Below are 18,205 nucleotides of genomic sequence, written 5' to 3'. Positions count from 1 at the left end.
GAGGATGAAACAAAATATGTGGGAAAAACCTGAGGGCAGAATTTAAGAGAAAAATGACCTAGGTTAGCTGAGGTAGAGCTGTGGAAGTAATAAGTTTACTTAACAAGAATGTGGTACTGTCTGGACTTATGGCTACATGGTCAAAAATCTGCTTCATTAGTAAAGATTTTGAATGAAATTTGGTGGAAGGGAACTATGCAGAAAACTACTGGAGAGCACACACTTCCTCATATCCTGCTCTTGTTTGGCAGACTTAATCCATCAACCAAATTAATACTGTTACTTGGCTTTTCAATATCTTTAATGAAGCCCACTGTGTTGCAAGCATTTAGGAACATCTCTTGTCTGAGGATAGCCAGCTCTGACCCTCCTACCAGTCACAAACAATGGAAATTTTCATGGACACAATCAGACTTTCTCTGACAAACTTTGAACACAAGGCTAAAACAAAATTACCAAGACAGAGTCAAAAAGAGAGAACCTATTTACATTACCTTTACAAGACACTGCTGGAGCCCATTTCTCATTCTCTTTACATGTTGCCTTTAATTCTTCTCCATCTCGACAAGTATAGATCACTTCAGATTTATAGGTAGTAGTATCATAGGATTTAGATGCACCAGCAACATCTTCTGGTGCTCCACAGTTAACTTTTGTGACAACTGGAAGTGATGAGAGAAATTCATATCAATTTTGAGTTTATGACAGAAGGAAGGGGAGAATGAGGAGATAGCAACAAATTCAGAATAAAAGTTATTGACTAAAAAAAAAAAAACTGAATCATTTGCACACACACACACACACACACACACACACACGCATCAGTGATAAAGGGTGACTTGGAAACCAGAGCATGCAGTTCACGATGCAGGCTAGTTGAAAAGAAGGTCAGGGGTATATTACTGTCCTCCTTACCAAAGGCTGAATGTTTTATAAACAAATTTTAATGTGTGAAAATGCACTTCTACTAACAGGGTACACTTCAAGGTTGATATCCTCTCCACTAGATTTGATGTTTCCCAATTAACAATACCCTGGTAAAGGGATTGCCATGATGACTGTTATTGTTTAAAAGAGAAATCTGAGAAAACAAGAGAACCTAAAAAGAATGAGCTATTTAAAATTTATTGGTAAATCAGTTCACTTCTTTATTTCTTATTGACAAATTCATTGATCACTTTGGTTTAAAATGTATCAGCATCACACTCTACTTTCATCTTCAGAGGTTTTTTTATTCATGGAAATGAAGACCAAATTACTGAATCTCTCTTCACTTTGAGAACACGTCATATAATTATTTACTTGCTTTAATGAAGAAAGTGGTTTCTCACAGGAAGCAGATCTAGCAGAAAGAGACAAAATAATTTTGTTACTTTGTCCAGAACTTGATTTAGTTCAAGCCCTCATATTATGCCTGTGATTTCTTGGAGGTTTGACACTTGCTTTGCAAAATGTGAAGCATAACCTAATTTTAGCTTGCATTTCAATCCATCTAAATCCAATATGTTTTTATAGACATCCAAAATTCTTGTGATAAGCATGAAAAAGTTTTAGATTCAACAATCAATAAATCTGAACTCAAAATTTTAAAGCAATGGTGTTTTAAATCTTTGCTTTGTGAAGACAGTAACTTCATACAAAATTCTGTTAAAGTTCTGAAAACAACTTCTGGTTCTCAGCAACACACTCCAGAACATGGCAGTAAAATTCTTCAAATTTGTTTACATTGTAGTGAGCCCTAGGATTTGAAGCCTTTACACTAATTTATCAGTTCCCTTTCATGAGTGAACCACAGTTGGGACATGCAATCTTAACGTGAACATCTCTTTTTTTCTCAACCAACAAGTTTGCAGGTGAGCAGACTTCCAGGTAGAACATCCTCTCAAGTGTCCTCGGGATTCACACTCTTTTTCTCTAGTTAAGCAGTTAAGTGTTAGGTATCAACTTGAGCCCTCATGGCATCTGAAGAAAACACAACTCAGCTCTCATGAAGCAAATCATGAGCAAAGTTTCAACAAGATTTGGCAGTCTCGAATCTTGACGATTACTAATGGCCAACCAGATTTGGATGGTGCTTTTACATGGCACTAGCATGGAAGCCAGTCAAGGCAGTGCTGGCATCAGCCATGTTTGGACAGTGCTTTTTACATGTCACTGGCACAGGAGCCAGTTGGGGCGAGAGGGCTGCCATCGACCATGTTTGTCATATATATATATATATATATATATATACATACATACCTATATATATACATGCATATGATGGGTGTTCATTAAAGATTTCCCCTGACCCACTTCTCAAGGACGGGGATAAGTGAAACTGGGCATAATTATTAGTCCTTCTCTACATATCCTCCACGTGACTGGTGACACACTTCTCCCATCAGTATATGCAGCTGTGAAGACCTCATCTGTTGGAGTTAGCAGTTTGCATCTGGAGCCAAGACTTTACCTCAGTTCATCAACATCCAAAGAGTGCTACCCCTTCAAAAAAGACTTCATGGTTGGAAAGAAGTGGAAGTTAGATGGTGTGAGGTCGGGAGAGTAAGGGGGATGAAGAAGGATTTCATAGTAGCAGGAGCGTGCTTTCATCTGGGCAATATGTGCATAGAGAACTGGGGTGCTGTCTTGGAGGTGGCAGACTCCTTTGGTCAGCATGCCATGATTCTCTGCTTTGATAGCGTCCCACAATTTCTGCAGAAGAGAAGCATAATATGCCCTGTTAATTGCAGTTCCCTTCACCAGAAAACCCATCATCACTACTCCACACTAGTCCCAAAAGACTGTGAGCATCACCTTGCCTGTTGAGGGTTGTTCACAAGCCTTCTTTGGTGGTGGTGAGTTATCATGCTTCTATTGCTTCGACTGTACTTTAGTCTCAGGATCATAGTGATGGACCCATGTTTTATCTTGAGTGATAAGTCTGCCAAAAAAGTTCTCGTTTTCTTGGCACATTGCCAAAAGAGCCTGGGAGCAATTGACTCATTCCTGCTTCTGAAAAGATGTGAGCATCTGGAGAATCCATTGTGTAGACAACTTCTGCATGTGCAAATGGTTGTGAATGACTTCTTCCATGATTCCTATACTTATCTTCACTTCTTAGGCTAGTTGCCAAATAGTTGTGTGGCGATCTTCCAAAATTGCAGCTCCCACTTTATGGATGATGTTGCCACCAATGGCAGAATGTGGTCATCCAGGAATTGAAGCAGTTTCCACCAGTGTCTGACCACATTTGAACCGGTGATGCTAGTGCTTGACTATATCGTATGATGGTGCATCGTCACCATAAACTTGTTTCGAAAGTCTCTTTTGGTGTACAACCTTTCAAATATAAGAACCTGATCACTGATCGGCATTCAACTGCCTCTCTTAACACACCTTAGCCCACTTTAGCAACTGCAAAAGAGAAATGAATACTAGTGGAAAGCTGCAGTTTACAATGTGACATGTAGAGATATGTATGATTATACCTGTGCAAGTTTCGTTTCCTGCTCTAACTGGAAGTGAGTCAGGGGAAATCGTTAATGAACGCACCTCATATATATATATATATATATATATACACACACACACACACACATATAAGTGGTTTGATCAATAAGTATCTGGACAGTTGCCATAGTGATGAAGTGAAAGCCTGCAGAGTGAAACCACTTGGCACAGATTGACTGTGGAGTCTGCTGTGAATGTGCACTAAGTTGTAACATCCTAGCTAACTTATGCTGTTTACAGCAGTGTCTGGAAGGAGCGTGTGTAGCGTATGATCATTGCATTGATCATGAATCTACATCAAATTTTGCCAAAATCTTGGTGAGGTTAGCTCAGAGTCCTATGATAAGTTGCAACCAACAGAACTGAGCAAAACATCATAGATGTGCATGCAGCTGTGAAGGTAAATCATCAAATCACCATCTGTGAGTTACTAGAGGGTGTGCAGATTAGTTACAGTTGAGTTCAGTCCATTATCAATGAAGATTTAAGTGTGAGACACATGTCTGCCAAGTCTGTGCCAAAACTGCTTCCAGCTGACAATGCACCTGCCCATTCAGCGCAGCTTGTGCAGCAGTTTTTAGCTAGGCACAGCATTCCCCAGGTCTGACAGCCACCATATTTCCCAGATATTGCCCCTTTCAACTTTTCCCACTTTACAAAAATCAAATCTTGCTTGAAAGTAAGAATTCAAATGTTGAGGAAATCCATTTGAATGTGATGAGGCAACTGCTGATTAACAGAGAAAAGGAGTTCCATCAATGGAAACAATGCTGGATTAAGTGTGTGGCCTCCAAAGGAGAGTACTTTAAAGGTGATCAAATTTGAAATTGGTACCTATTATAGTTTTGATTTTATAGCACCAGTCCGGATACTTATTGATCAGATCTCATATATAGCATCATCATCTTTTAATGCCTGTTTTCCGCACACACACACATATATGTATATACACATACACACAGATATGCACACACTAAATAATATCAAAACACAGTACTGACCTGGGTTAATGATGATGATGATGATTATGATATATATATATATATAAAATATATATATAGGGTAGTGAGTTATTTTTTGAAAATTCACCACCAGTGGACTAGCATGTATAAAAAGTCAATAGACAACATATTCTCAAATATGAAATAGTGTACATTTAAGCACAAGAGAAAACTGCCCTCAACAGGCAATTCTTTCACTCTAGAAGAAGTGGTCAAAATGACTAAAACCACATTTAAGAGCAATCTTTAAAAGTTTTTATTTTTCATTCCTTTTGAAGATTGCTCTTAAATGTGGTTCTGGTCATTTTGACAACTTCTTCTAGCATGTGAAAACTGTCTGTTGAGGGCAGTTTTCTCTTGTGTTTAATTTAAATGTACACTATCTTATATATATATATATATATATATATATATATATCATCATCATCGTTTAACACTTGTTTTCCATGCTAGCATGGGTTGGACGGTTTGACCAGAGTCTGGTAAGCCATGGAGACTGCACCAGGCTCTAGTCTGATTTGGCAGTGTTTCTACAGCTGGATGCCCTTCCTAACACCGACCACTCCATGAGTGTAGTGGGTGTTTTTTACGTGCCACCGGCACAGGGGCCAGAGCAGGCTAGCAAACAGCCACAATCAGTTGGTGCTTTTACGTGTCACAGACATGGAGGCCAGTCAGGTGGCACTGGCATCTGCCACATTCAGATGGTGCTTTTTATGTGTCACCGGCTTGGGTGTCTTAACTACAATTTCCATTTGATTTTTATTTTGATGTTGACGTACTTGACTCAATAGGTCTCCTCAAGAACAGCAGGTCACTCTACGATCCCAAGGTTAGCACAGCAGGCCGCCCTGCAAGCCATGAACTCACTTAATTTGTCAGGTCTTCACAGTGACAGCATATCTCAGGGGTCTTGGTCTTCGTCATTTCCTCTTTGAGGCCCTACGTGCCACCAGCACGGGTATCACAACTACAATATGCATACGATTTTTATTTTGATGTTGATGAACTTGACACAATAGGTCTCCTCAAGCGCAGCAGGCCATCCTGTGTGTGGTGAGTTTGCCTTCCTACTTACTAGAACTTTGGTCTTAGCTACATTAAATCTAAGGCCTTTTGATTCTAAACCTAGCTTCCACACATGAAATTTGTTCTCTAGTTCCAGTAGTTATTCTGCTACGAGGGCTAGGTCATCAGCATAGAGGAGCTCCCAGGGACAACCCATCTTAAATTCCTCTGTTATTGCCTGGAGGACTATGATGAACAGAAGGGGACTGAGGGCTGAGCCTTGGTGGACACCAACTTCTACCCGGAATTCTTCACTGTACTCATTGCCAATCCTAACCTTACGAACAGCCTCCCTGTAAAAGGCCTGTACAGCCCTTATTAACCATTCGTCAATCTCCAGTTTCTGCATCGCCCACTAGATAAGGGATCGGGGGACCGAGTCAAAGGCTTTCTCAAAGTCCACAAAAGCTAAGTATAGGGGTTTATCTTTGGCTAGGTATTTCTCCTGCAGTTGTCGAACCATGAATATGGCATCAGTGGTGCTTCTACCCAGCACAAAACCGAACTACATCTCATCTAAACAGACTCTCTCCTGATGAGATGGGCTATGACCCTCTCTGTGACTTTCATTACCTGATCCAGCAGTTTGATACCTCTGTAGTTATATATATATATATATATATATGTATATATATATATATATACATGTATATATATATATATATATATAAATATATATATATATATTATATATATATATATATATATCATCATTATCAGCATCATCATCTTTTAACATCTATTTTCTGAACGCACACACGTATTTATCTATAAATACATGGACATGCACACAATAAATAAGGTGAAAACATTCTACTAACCTGGGGTAACTATAAATAAGTCCCAGCTTCCATCATTGGGTTTAAGTTCATTATTCAACTGAGTCGCATCACTCAGATCACATAACTTATCTTTCACATTGTACTGATAAGAGTTACATCGCAAATACTGATCGCAAGCTTCATTACACTCCTTTAAGTTCACATTCTTAAGCTCTCCTAGAGAAGCACTTCTTGGTACACTAACTTTTTTCATCACAACAGGCTTGTCCTCAACTGCCAAGGAAGAAAAACACAAGAGATATATTTCATAGTCATTCACTAACCAATCACAAATACATATCACATGCATATCACACACATGTATTAAATATTGAAAAGCATGTGGTGCATGATTTTCTAGGCTGTGTGGTAAGAAGCTTACTTTCCAACCACATGATTCTGGGTTCAGTCCCGCTGCGTGGCATCTACTTTAGCCTCAGGCTGACCAAAGCCTTGTGAGTTGATTTGGTAGACAGAAACTGAAAGAAGCCTGTTGTATATATATATATATATATATATATATATATATATGTGTGTGTGTATATATGTATATATATATATATATATATATATATATATATATATATGTGTGTGTGTTTATATGTGTGTCTTGGTGTCCGTCTCCCTGATGTTGGTGTGATTATGTCTCTGTAACTTAGAGTTCAGATCAGGCTTACAAAGAATAAGTGCAGGTGTCAATTTCTTTGGCTAGAAAACAGTGCTTCAGCATGTCCTCAGTCATATGACCGAAATAAAAAGAAAATAATTGATCAATAAAATGATGTCTCAATCAGAGTTATAGAACATTTTTCTAACTTGTTTCTGAAAGTTTGTCTCCATACATACAGTGTAGACAATATATTTGTACACATTTCGTCTCATGGTGTATTTTGTAGGATTGACAATCCCCTAAACATATCATGTGCTATAGCCATTCAATCTTAAAGAAAAGCAGGCCTTCAGAAGACAGATGTACAAAGGGATTACCTACAACTGAAACATTCAGACAAGCTGATGTACTAGAATACATATTCATTCTTTGAAGTGCGTCCTAAGCTGAAAAGTAATTTTCTAGATTCTGTAACATACTGTCCATTTATAAAACAATGCACCAGATGGTTTTGTAATATTTGTTCAAAATTTCAGTAGCTTATATTTCTACATTATTACCTACAAAATAATAATAATAATAATAATGATAATAATAATATTTATAATAATAATAATAAAAATTTCAAACTTTTAGTACAAGGCCAGCAATTTTGTGGGAGGAGAAAAGTTGATTACATTGACCCCAATACTCAACTGGTACTTATTTTATTGACTCTGAAGGGATGAAAGGCAAAGCTGACCACAGTGGAATTTGAACTCAAAATGTAAAGATGGACGAAATGCCGCTAAGCATTTTGCCTAGCATGCTAATGATTCAGCCAGCTTGCCACCTGAATAATAATAATCATTTCTACTATAGGCACAAGGCCTGAAATTTAGGGACGAGATAGTTAATTACATTTAGCCCAGTGCATAACTGGTATTTATTTCATTGATCCCAAAAGGATAAAATGCTAAGTCAACCTCTGTGGAATTTGAACTCAGAATGAAAAGACGGACAAAATGCCACTGAACATTTTGCCTGGTATGCCAATTATTCCGCCAACTTGATGCCTGAATAATAATAATAATAATAATAATATAATAATAATAATAAAAATTTCAAACTTTTAGTACAAGGCCAGCAATTTTGTGGGAGGAGAAAAGTTGATTACATTGACCCCAATACTCAACTGGTACTTATTTTATTGACTCTGAAGGGATGAAAGGCAAAGCTGACCACAGTGGAATTTGAACTCAAAATGTAAAGATGGACGAAATGCCGCTAAGCATTTTGCCTAGCATGCTAATGATTCAGCCAGCTTGCCACCTGAATAATAATAATCATTTCTACTATAGGCACAAGGCCTGAAATTTAGGGACGAGATAGTTAATTACATTTAGCCCAGTGCATAACTGGTATTTATTTCATTGATCCCAAAAGGATAAAATGCTAAGTCAACCTCTGTGGAATTTGAACTCAGAATGAAAAGACGGACAAAATGCCACTGAACATTTTGCCTGGTATGCCAATTATTCCGCCAACTTGATGCCTGAATAATAATAATAATAATAATAATAATAATAATAATAATAATAATAATAATATCATACCACCTAATAAACACGAAGAAGAAGAAGAAGAAGAAGATGATGAAGAAACAACAAAAGCTATAAAACAAATGAAATCCAAACTAAAATTAGAACAGCAACGAACCATGATAAAACGATGGCAAGAAAAGCCCCTTCATGGTAAATACTGCACTAAACTAAACGCAAAAAAAATAGACAAAGAAAAATCCCAGCAATGGTTGAGAAGCTCAGGACTCAAAGCAGAAACAGAGGGATTTTTAATTGCAGCACAAGACCAAAGCCTCCCCACCAGAAATTACCAAAAACATGTAATGAAAAGAAATATTACAAGTAACTGCAGAATATGTGGAGATGGACAAGAAACAATAAATCATATTATCTCTAGCTGCCCAGTCCTGGCTAAGAAGGAATATATTCACAGACATGACAGAGTTGGAACCTACATACATTGGAAGCTATGCCAACATTATGGAATAACAACAGAAAAAAGATGGTATAGGCACACACCAGAAAAGGTCACAGAAAACGAGAAAGCTACCATACTCTGGGATATGCCGATACACACAGATAGAGAAATTAAGGCCAACAGACCAGATATAGTTGTCAGAGATCATGAAGAAAAAAAATGCTTTCTAATTGATGTATCAATACCGGCAGATGACAATGTGTCTCTAAAAGAAATGGAGAAACTCTCAAAATACAAAGACCTGGAAATAGAGGTAACTAGAATGTGGAATCTGAAAACAGAAACAATTCCTATCATAGTAGGTGCATTAGGCATGATAAAAAAATATTCAGACAAATACATAACTAAAACACTAGGACTTACAAACACAAATAACATACAGAAAATTGCACTACTAGGCACTGCACACATCCTACGCAGAACACTTTCCATACAATAACCATCAGAGCATCACAACAAATCACAGCACATACCCAAGGCACACAGAGCTGCGCTCGGTAGTGAAGTGAAAGCACGCTATAAAAATAAAACTACTGAATAATAATAATAATATTAATAATAAAAAATATTTTTTCCTCCCAATTACAACCTTAGGATGATGCTTATAACACTTATCAACAATTTTGATTTTATAACACTGACATATTGGCTTATGTAAATATTGCTCGACTTTGTCATGTCATTATTATTATTATCATTATTGTTATTATTATTATTATTATTATTATTATTATTATTATTATTTTTAACATTATTATTGAGTGAGAGAGCAGTGCATGCCATCAAAGTGACACGGGTAAAATATATGAAGCCCAGTATACCCATCATAACTACCCATCTGATAGGAGTACACCAGGCACATGCATCCCAACCATATGTGCACAACATAGTGAACTCATATCAAGATAAACAATGCATGACCAGTTAGAATAATTGTTGTTGTTGTTGTTGTTGTTATTATTTTTATTATTATTATTTTTATTAGTGTGACATCTTAAATAATAATAATAATTTCTTCATTAACCACAGGGGTTTACATTAAGAAAAATAATAACAAAAGCAACAGCAATAAGAATAGTAATAATAATAATAATAATGATAAATTAAGACATGAGTTGAGCAGCATTTACACAAGTCAATATGTCAGCATTATAAAATTGAAACTGTTGACAAGTATAAGCATCATCCTTAGGCTGTAACTGGGAGAAAATGTTATGATCCTTTGTGTCTTTCTTATACAAAAAGACAGAACTACAAAGCTAATAAAGTGGACATTGTTGTAAAAGTCGAAAATAATAAAGTTTGTTTATTGATTGACATGAGTATCCCTTATTGATCATAATATTTCTGCAAAAGAATTTGACAACCTCAGAAAATATAAAGATTTGCTCAGTGAAATTAATAAAATGTAGCATCTTGCAGCTGTTACAATACCAGTGATTGCAGGAGCAGTAGGAATGATCAAAAACGGAACTGAAAAATATTGAGAATGACCCCTAGCTTACCATCCCTGTAAGAAGTCCAAAAGATTGTTTTTATTGGTACATCACATGTATTGGAAAGAGCAGTCACTGTGAGAATGGCTACCATTCATGTAAATAATTTTTTATACTTGACTTTATTTGATTTTGTTAGTGAACAACTGATATGTTTATTTTAATGACCTTTCAACTGAAATGCTGTGTTTCTTTGCTCTAGGTGTCTGGAGGACACTCAGCAAGAAATAGAAACAAAATTGAAAGAAGAAAATAAATTTCAGTTTCATATTTTGGTACAAGCCAGCAAGTTCAGCAAGTCCATTTAATGTCCATTTTCCATCTTGGCATGGGCTATATGGTTTGACCAGAGCTGGTGAGCTAGAGAGCTGCACCAGGATCCAGTCTGATTTGGCTCAGTTTCTACAGCTATATGCCCTTCCTAACACCAACCACTGTATAGTAAGTGCTGGGTGCTTTTAACAAGGCAACAGCGTGAGTGCTTTTACATGGTACCTGCATGATTGTTTTTTATGTCATCAGCAAATGACTCCTGCAGGCTAACTTTCCTCCCTAGGTGATGTGGCCTTAACACTTCTGCTGTGGAGGACAGGTTTTCTTGAGTATAGTAAGGAGCCAGGTATTTCAGACCATTGTCCTCTCATCTGAAAGTTTCTATCCTGAAGTTGTCCCTCAGTATTTTGTCCCATGGTTTCCTGTGTCTTCTTCTTTCACATAATCCATCTACTTTGAGAGAACAGCACTTCTTTATGAAGCTGTCAGCATTTATCTACATCACATGATCTAACCAGTGAATTTTTCTCTCTAGAACACTGCAACTACTTCCTCTTAAATCTAACTTCCCACTTAATACACTAGCACTGTTGAACATGAACACTTACATTACATATCCAGCAGAGCATACTAGACTCATTCCTCTCTCACATTCATATTTCCCCTACATTCGGGGCCTTCATCTCATGACCATGTAAAATTGCTGTCCATATTTATGCATTATACAATCTTCCTTTCACTCAGAGAGAGAAATCTTTGGTGGCCAACAAAGGTAAAAGCTCTCTGAATTTCCCCCTCCTATTCAGATTCTAGCTATTACACTATCTGTATATCCTCTCCCTCTACTAATTTGGTCCCCTAGGTAGCATAAAATAAACACTATTTCTAATGAGTCACCAGGTTATTTGAGACAATCAATCTCTTTAGCATCTGTAGTTTTTATGGATCCAGTGCATCTTCCACAAACACTACTTTCTCAGATAAACTTCTGAATTTTCCAATGCACATCTTGTGTGCCCGTCCATAGCTTACACTGGGTACACTGTATTGAGTTTCTGCCAACACCTTTCATACAAATCTAGCAGGGCTTGAAGTGTGTAGGTTTCTGTCTATTTTCTTGCTTACTAAAACTTTAGTCTTTGCTAAGTTAACCTTAAGGCCTTTAAATTTCAGGTTTTGCTTCCACACATGGATTTTCTATCCTAGCTCTGATACAGAAGGGCAAGATCATCAGCACATAGTATTTCCCAGGGGTTGCCAATCTTGAATTTGTCTGTAATGGCCTCGAGGACAATGATGAAATGTAGAGGACTGAAGACTGAGCCTTGATGAACATCTACATGTACACTAAATTCTTTGATCTACTTGTAGTAAACTCTCACTTTACTGAGAGCTCCCCCGTACATGTGCAGCTTTCACAAGTCGCTCCTCTATTCCTAGCCTCCTCAGAGTCCACTATATCAAACAGCTAGGCACTCTATCAAAGGCTTTCTCTAGACCAGTAAATGCAAATTATAATGGTTTATTCTTGACTAAAGATTTCTTGTGCAGTTGCCAGACTATGAAAATAGCACCAGTAGTGCTTCTCTCCAGGGCAAAGCCACACTGCATTTCATCTACCCTACTTCTGCTTCTAATTAATTGGGCCATAACTCCATAATTTTTCTCACCTGGTCTAGAAGTTTGATGCCTCTGTAATAGCTTCTATCTAAAGTATCTCCCTTACCCTTGTAGCAGCTAACAATAATGCTGCTACACCAGTCAGTGGGCATTACACCTTCCTGAATAACCTGATTAACTATGCAGGTGACTATTCTGGATCCTATTTCACAAGATATTTTGTGCATCTTAGCAGCAACTCCAGATGAACCATGAGTTATCACTGTTTTTGTATCTTTAATTGCCTTATCTACTATACTGCTCTCCGCTAGTATAGCTGGCCCCTCTGCTGGGTTTACATGAAGGTGACTCCCTTTATCCCATTCTTCTCCACTTTCATTAGCCTTGCATTGTAACCTTCCTATGCCTCTTTCTTGTCCACGTCACTAGGTGCAAGCATACCATTGACCATCCATACACATTTCTCTTCCACAATATCTCGATTCTCTCTGACACACTGTCTCACAATCTGGAATACCTGAAGTCTCTGATCTTCATGCTGCAGGACATTGGCAAACATCTTCTTTGGGATGAAGTAGTGAGGACTGATCTTAGGATGTTGGGGATTATGGAGGAAATGACAATGGACAGAAATGTTTGGTGATATAAGATTCTAGAGAAGACCCACCCACATCAATGTAACTAAGTGCTAGAAGGGTTGTGTCCCATCCACATGTAACAGCAAACTTTTAACACACCCTACCCAAGAAACCGAACTACATTTCCTCTTCTAAATAGTATCTTTCTCTTCAACACTTTTCTTCTTCATAAACTAAGATTATCTTCCAATCCCCTTTCCTACCCTTGCTGCCCTCTACCTAGGTTTCCACCAGTCACTGTAATCCCCACTCCCTACTTGTGCCTTCTTGGCAACACAAGACTGCATATATTATGACCTTCATACCTCTCTTTTCTTTACTCTACCATCATATCTATACTCTGATCCTTGTTACTTGAGAGTATACCCTGGCACTTCACCATCTCTCTCTAGCTATCTTACACTTTTGCTGTTTCCTACTCTCTCTCTCTCTCTCTCTCCCCCTTACTCTTCCTTCTACAGCAGCACGCCTATTTCTGTCCTCATTCTTGGTCACTCTCTCTCTCTCTCTGTTTCTCAGTGGGTAACCATGTACGTCTGCTATAGTAGGACATCTGTTTCTGCTACCCTATTTCTCTGTCACACTTTAACCTTTCATCATCTGATATTGGATCACCTCCTCTAGTGCCCCCTCCATTATAGCAAGACACCTGTTTTTGCCTGTTTGTCTCTTTGACCTCCTTTAACATTTCATCCTCTGGCACAAGCTCCCCTCCACAAATTCCCCTGCCTTTCTCATAATCCCTTGTCTTGTGAGCTACAGGGTGACACTGCCAGTGCTGGGACTATACAAAATGCATCCAGTCCACACTGTAAAGTGGTTGGCATTTGGAAGGGCATCCAGCTGTAAAAATCATACCAAAACTTATCTTGGCTGTGCTAGTGCCACGTAAAAAGTACTGAGTCCACTCTGCAGAGTGGTTGGTGTTAGGAAGAGCATCTAGCCATAAAAACCCTGCCAAAACAGACACTGTAGCATAGGGTAGTTTTTCTACTTGGCCAACTCCTGTGAACTGTTCTATCCATGCATGCATGGAAGACATTTGATGATGATCATGATATATATCGGGTTATCCCATAAATAATGCAATTTTTTCAATTGCATGAACTAGAAGTTGGAGGAGGAGTGGGGTAAACTACCTGTATCAAGCTATAAAAGCAGGTAGTAATTTTACCTTGTACAAATTCTTAGTGAAAGTTTTGAAGAGTGCAAGTTGATTTTGCCAGTTATTTTTTTGAAGCTATAATGAAAGTGACAAAGAAGCTTATTCAGTATATTTTGCATTATGAGTTCAATAAAGGCAACAATGCAATGGAAAGTGAAAGGATATTAATGCATTATATGGGGATCGGACAATATGAATAAGTCAGAGTCAATGGTGGCTCTAGTAATTCTGAGCCGGAAATTACAGCCTAGAAGATGAGCCTCATCCTGAAATATGTAAAGCTTGATGAGGATGCTCTGCAAACCTTGGTGGAACAAAATCCCATTGTAACTGTTGTGGAACTAGCAGAAAAGCTTGGATTTAGCCATTCAACCATTCATTGACACCTGGCCACCTGTGTGTCATTAGAAAAGTTAGTAAATTGAGTCAATGAGTCCCTTGTAAACTTTCTGAGTCTAATCGCATGCAGGAAGTGAATGTGTGCTCTTCTTTGCTGTCATAACTCATGAATGAGCCTTTTTTGAATAGTGATTGGCAACGAGTAATGGGTTCTGTATAAAAATGTCAAAAGCTGAAGACGGTGGGTAGAGAAAGGAGAAACACTGGTACTCCAGGCTAGAGGTCTCACCCATGTAAGGTGTTGTTAGCTATTTAGTGGGATATGAAAGGCTGAGTCCACTTTGAACATTTAAACTCAAACAAAATGATAACAAAAGAGATCTATTGTAAGTAGCTTGAGTGGCTTAAGTCAGCACTAGAAGGAAAACAACCATCATTGGTTTCAAGATGAAAGGTGTTCTTCCATAAGGGAATGCTTGGCCACATACAGTGAAGATGACCGACACACCATATTTGCTGGACATTGCCCCATCTGATTATCATTTATTCTGCAGCCTTCAAAATCATTTGGATAGAAAAAAATAAGAATTCTGTAGACAAGGTCAGAACAGTATTGGAGGAGTATTTTTTTAACATGGATAGGTGAATTTTGGAAGAGAGGCCTTGCAAGTCTATCAGATAAAGAACATCATAAAATGGAAGAGCATTGTAAAAAAAGAGAGTATATTTTAGATTTAAAAAAAACTTTATCTTAATTTTGAAAAATAAAAGAAGTATAAAAAACCGCATTATTTATGGGATGACCCAATATATATGTGTGTGTGTGAGTGTGTATGTGTATACATATATATGTAATTGTGTATGTATACATATATATGCAAATACATATATATATATGTTCATCTGGGTATATGTATATGTAGATGTATATCATTCAACTACAGTAGTAGTTAATCATCCAACTATGGTAGTAGTTGAATAATATTCTTAAGGTTGCAATTTACTCACACGCAGTATCTTTCAGAGCTTCCTCGCTAATTCAGTTCTTAACCAAATTGAAAACTGTTAACATTTTTGAAGAGAACTGGTCCCTAGCTAGATTTTGGCATAAAAATATATTGAGATTTGATCCAGTAGAAAAAAGTTTACATCAAAATTTGTAGTAACATTATAGGAGAGTAAGTAATGCCACCAATTATGCTTAGATCTAAATAACTTTTTTTATTTTAAAAGCAAATTAGCTTCAATGTTAGAGAAATTTCATAGTTTTGGTTTCATGCAAAACAAATTTGTATCAAAAAAGTTGTGAGGTAAAAATTTCATGAAAAAAATATAAGTAAGGCAAAAAGTTGGATTTAAGTATAATTAATTTTTGTATTTTAAAAACAAACTATATTTTGATTAAGCTTAACTGATAGAGCACAATTTGAGGAATTTCATGGTATCAGTCTCATGCAATAAAATTTCAAAATAAAAAAGTTGTGAGTGTTTGCTTCTCAAATTTGGGGGTGATGATACAACTCTACACTTTTTTATGAATATAGTTCTATAAGGGGACTTTTAATAGATGTCGCTGGCATCAATGAGGTAAGGAAAAAAATTATCAATGACACTGATAATTTGCAATTAATTTAATTATGTCAGTTTAAATGATAGACAATTTTCAATGAGGTAAAATCTTAAATTATTGACACATTATTAATTAGCATAATAGCATACCCTGGAAAAAAATCATGGATTACATGGAAAAATGCAAGCAAGAGAAATAATATTCTTAAGATTATAAACCTGGAAAAGTACAGGACAGCTTATTACATCTGGTAAAGTACAGAACAAGAAAATTTTTATTAAAATATTGCAGCTAAGGATAAAATTTGAATATTAAAAATTATTTGATTTTAATTTACAAAGTAACGTAATTAAAAAAGGTATCATCATTTTGTTAAAATATTGACACACTAGAATACTTAAAAAATTAGAAACAGAAGTACAATTATAGCTAAAGTTTTATGCAAAGTAGAATAGTATGTATGGTAGGCAAATTCATTATGTAAAAAATAGACATTAGGTCAAGACTAAAACTGTGAAGACTTGGCAAGAATTTAGGCAATAACACAAGCAAATTTTACTGTGAATTTGTTGCCATGGGTAGATTTTACTGTAATATATAACTAATTTTTGTATTATTCTATTTATTGTACTTACTAATAATGTACTACTATTATTTTTATAACCTATTTTCAAATTGCTAATTGTTAATTAACAGGAAAAAAAAGAATTTTTTTAAAGTGCAAAAAATATTTTAAGTTATTTTATATTTTTAATAGAAGTAACATCATCATCATCATTTAACGTCCGCTTTCCATGCTAGCATGGGTTGGACGGTTCAACTGGGGTCTGGGGAGCCTGAGTAATAATAAATAGAAGTAATAAGTTGTAATAAAATTTCTAGTTTTAATAAAAGCTAATATTTTCTAAATCTAAATATTCTATTTGAAATTTTATCCTCAGCTGCAATACTTTAAATAAAAATTCTCTTCTGTACTTTACTAAATGTAATAACATGTCCTGAACCTTTCAAAGTGTAATAACTTGTTCTGTACTTTTCCAGATTTATAATCTTAAGAATATTATTTCTCTTGCTTGCTTTTTCGCATGTAATAGATGTATGTATGTATATGTATGTATCTTTGTATGAGTGTGTATATACACACATGTGTGAGAGTGTGTGTGTACGTGTATGTGTTTATGTTTTTTATGTGTATAGAAGATAGATCTGTAGATGTACATATATGTATACATGGTGTGTGTGTGTGTGTGTGTGTGTGTGTGTGTGTGTGTGTGTGTGTGTGTGTGTGTGTGTATGTCAATCTGTCTTTTGTCCTTGTTCAAGGATGGGATCTTATGTTTGTTGCTTCATTTTCATGTCTCTGATTTGTTATAAAGTAATAAATATATCACTCTGCACACACATGGGGAAACTATACTCACTTCATTTAGTGTAATGGTTGATGGTAGGAAGGGTATCTTGCTACATTAACCATGAGAAAATATAGGAAATATACAACTACATAAACTGGTAATTCATTTTCTGTTATTTTGAATACTGGATAATGAAGGACAAAAACTAGAGCCAAGACATTGTGTTGTAACAGTACTAAGTGGCGCTAACATGGAGAAATGAAGAAAAAGCTGCTGTTATTGCTAATGCTACCACCACCACCACCACTACTCCTCAGGTTGAAGAAAAACAAAAAGAATTTCCTTTCTTACATAAAAAAACAATCAAAAACATTCATCAAATTGTTCAAGGTGAATAAAAGTTGTATGAGAATGTCTTATCAGTATTTACATTTCCTAATATTGCTTATTTCTGGAATTTGTGTATATCTGGCCTTATAGGTAAACCTGTCAATGCCTTTACAGAAATTGGGGTCTATATAGTGTGAAGTACAAACCGAGTCACAAATTCCAGAAATAATAGAAAAGAGAATTCCAGTAATAAAATACCAAAAAATAATTACGTTTTACTCGTTGATAGTAATCTCTGTCTTTGTTTCCCTTTAATTTCTTGGAGGTGACTGCAGATTTCTCTGATAAGTAACATTTTCTATTTCCTTTGGTTATTTCAAATGATAAACA

The 18,205-nt window shown here is 36.4% G+C and overlaps 1 protein-coding gene and 1 long non-coding RNA gene across 2 annotated transcripts in view; one reads left to right on the top strand and one right to left on the bottom strand.

Annotated features, from left to right (window-relative positions):
• LOC115215518 overlaps nt 1-18,205 on the bottom strand; it is a 530,737-nt gene that overhangs the window by 437,770 nt on the left and 74,762 nt on the right. The window lies entirely within an intron of this gene.
• On the top strand, nt 3,471-13,937 carry LOC118764794. Its single transcript, XR_005000600.1, has 3 exons — nt 3,471-3,483; nt 3,699-3,700; nt 13,822-13,937. It is a non-coding gene; the product is annotated as an uncharacterized LOC118764794 (long non-coding RNA).

The sequence above is a fragment of the Octopus sinensis genome, linkage group LG9 (genome assembly GCF_006345805.1).
Source record: "Octopus sinensis linkage group LG9, ASM634580v1, whole genome shotgun sequence".
NCBI lineage: Eukaryota > Metazoa > Mollusca > Cephalopoda > Octopoda > Octopodidae > Octopus > Octopus sinensis.
Note: the sequence above shows the minus strand (reverse complement) of the source record. Positions and strands in the feature narration are given on the sequence as shown.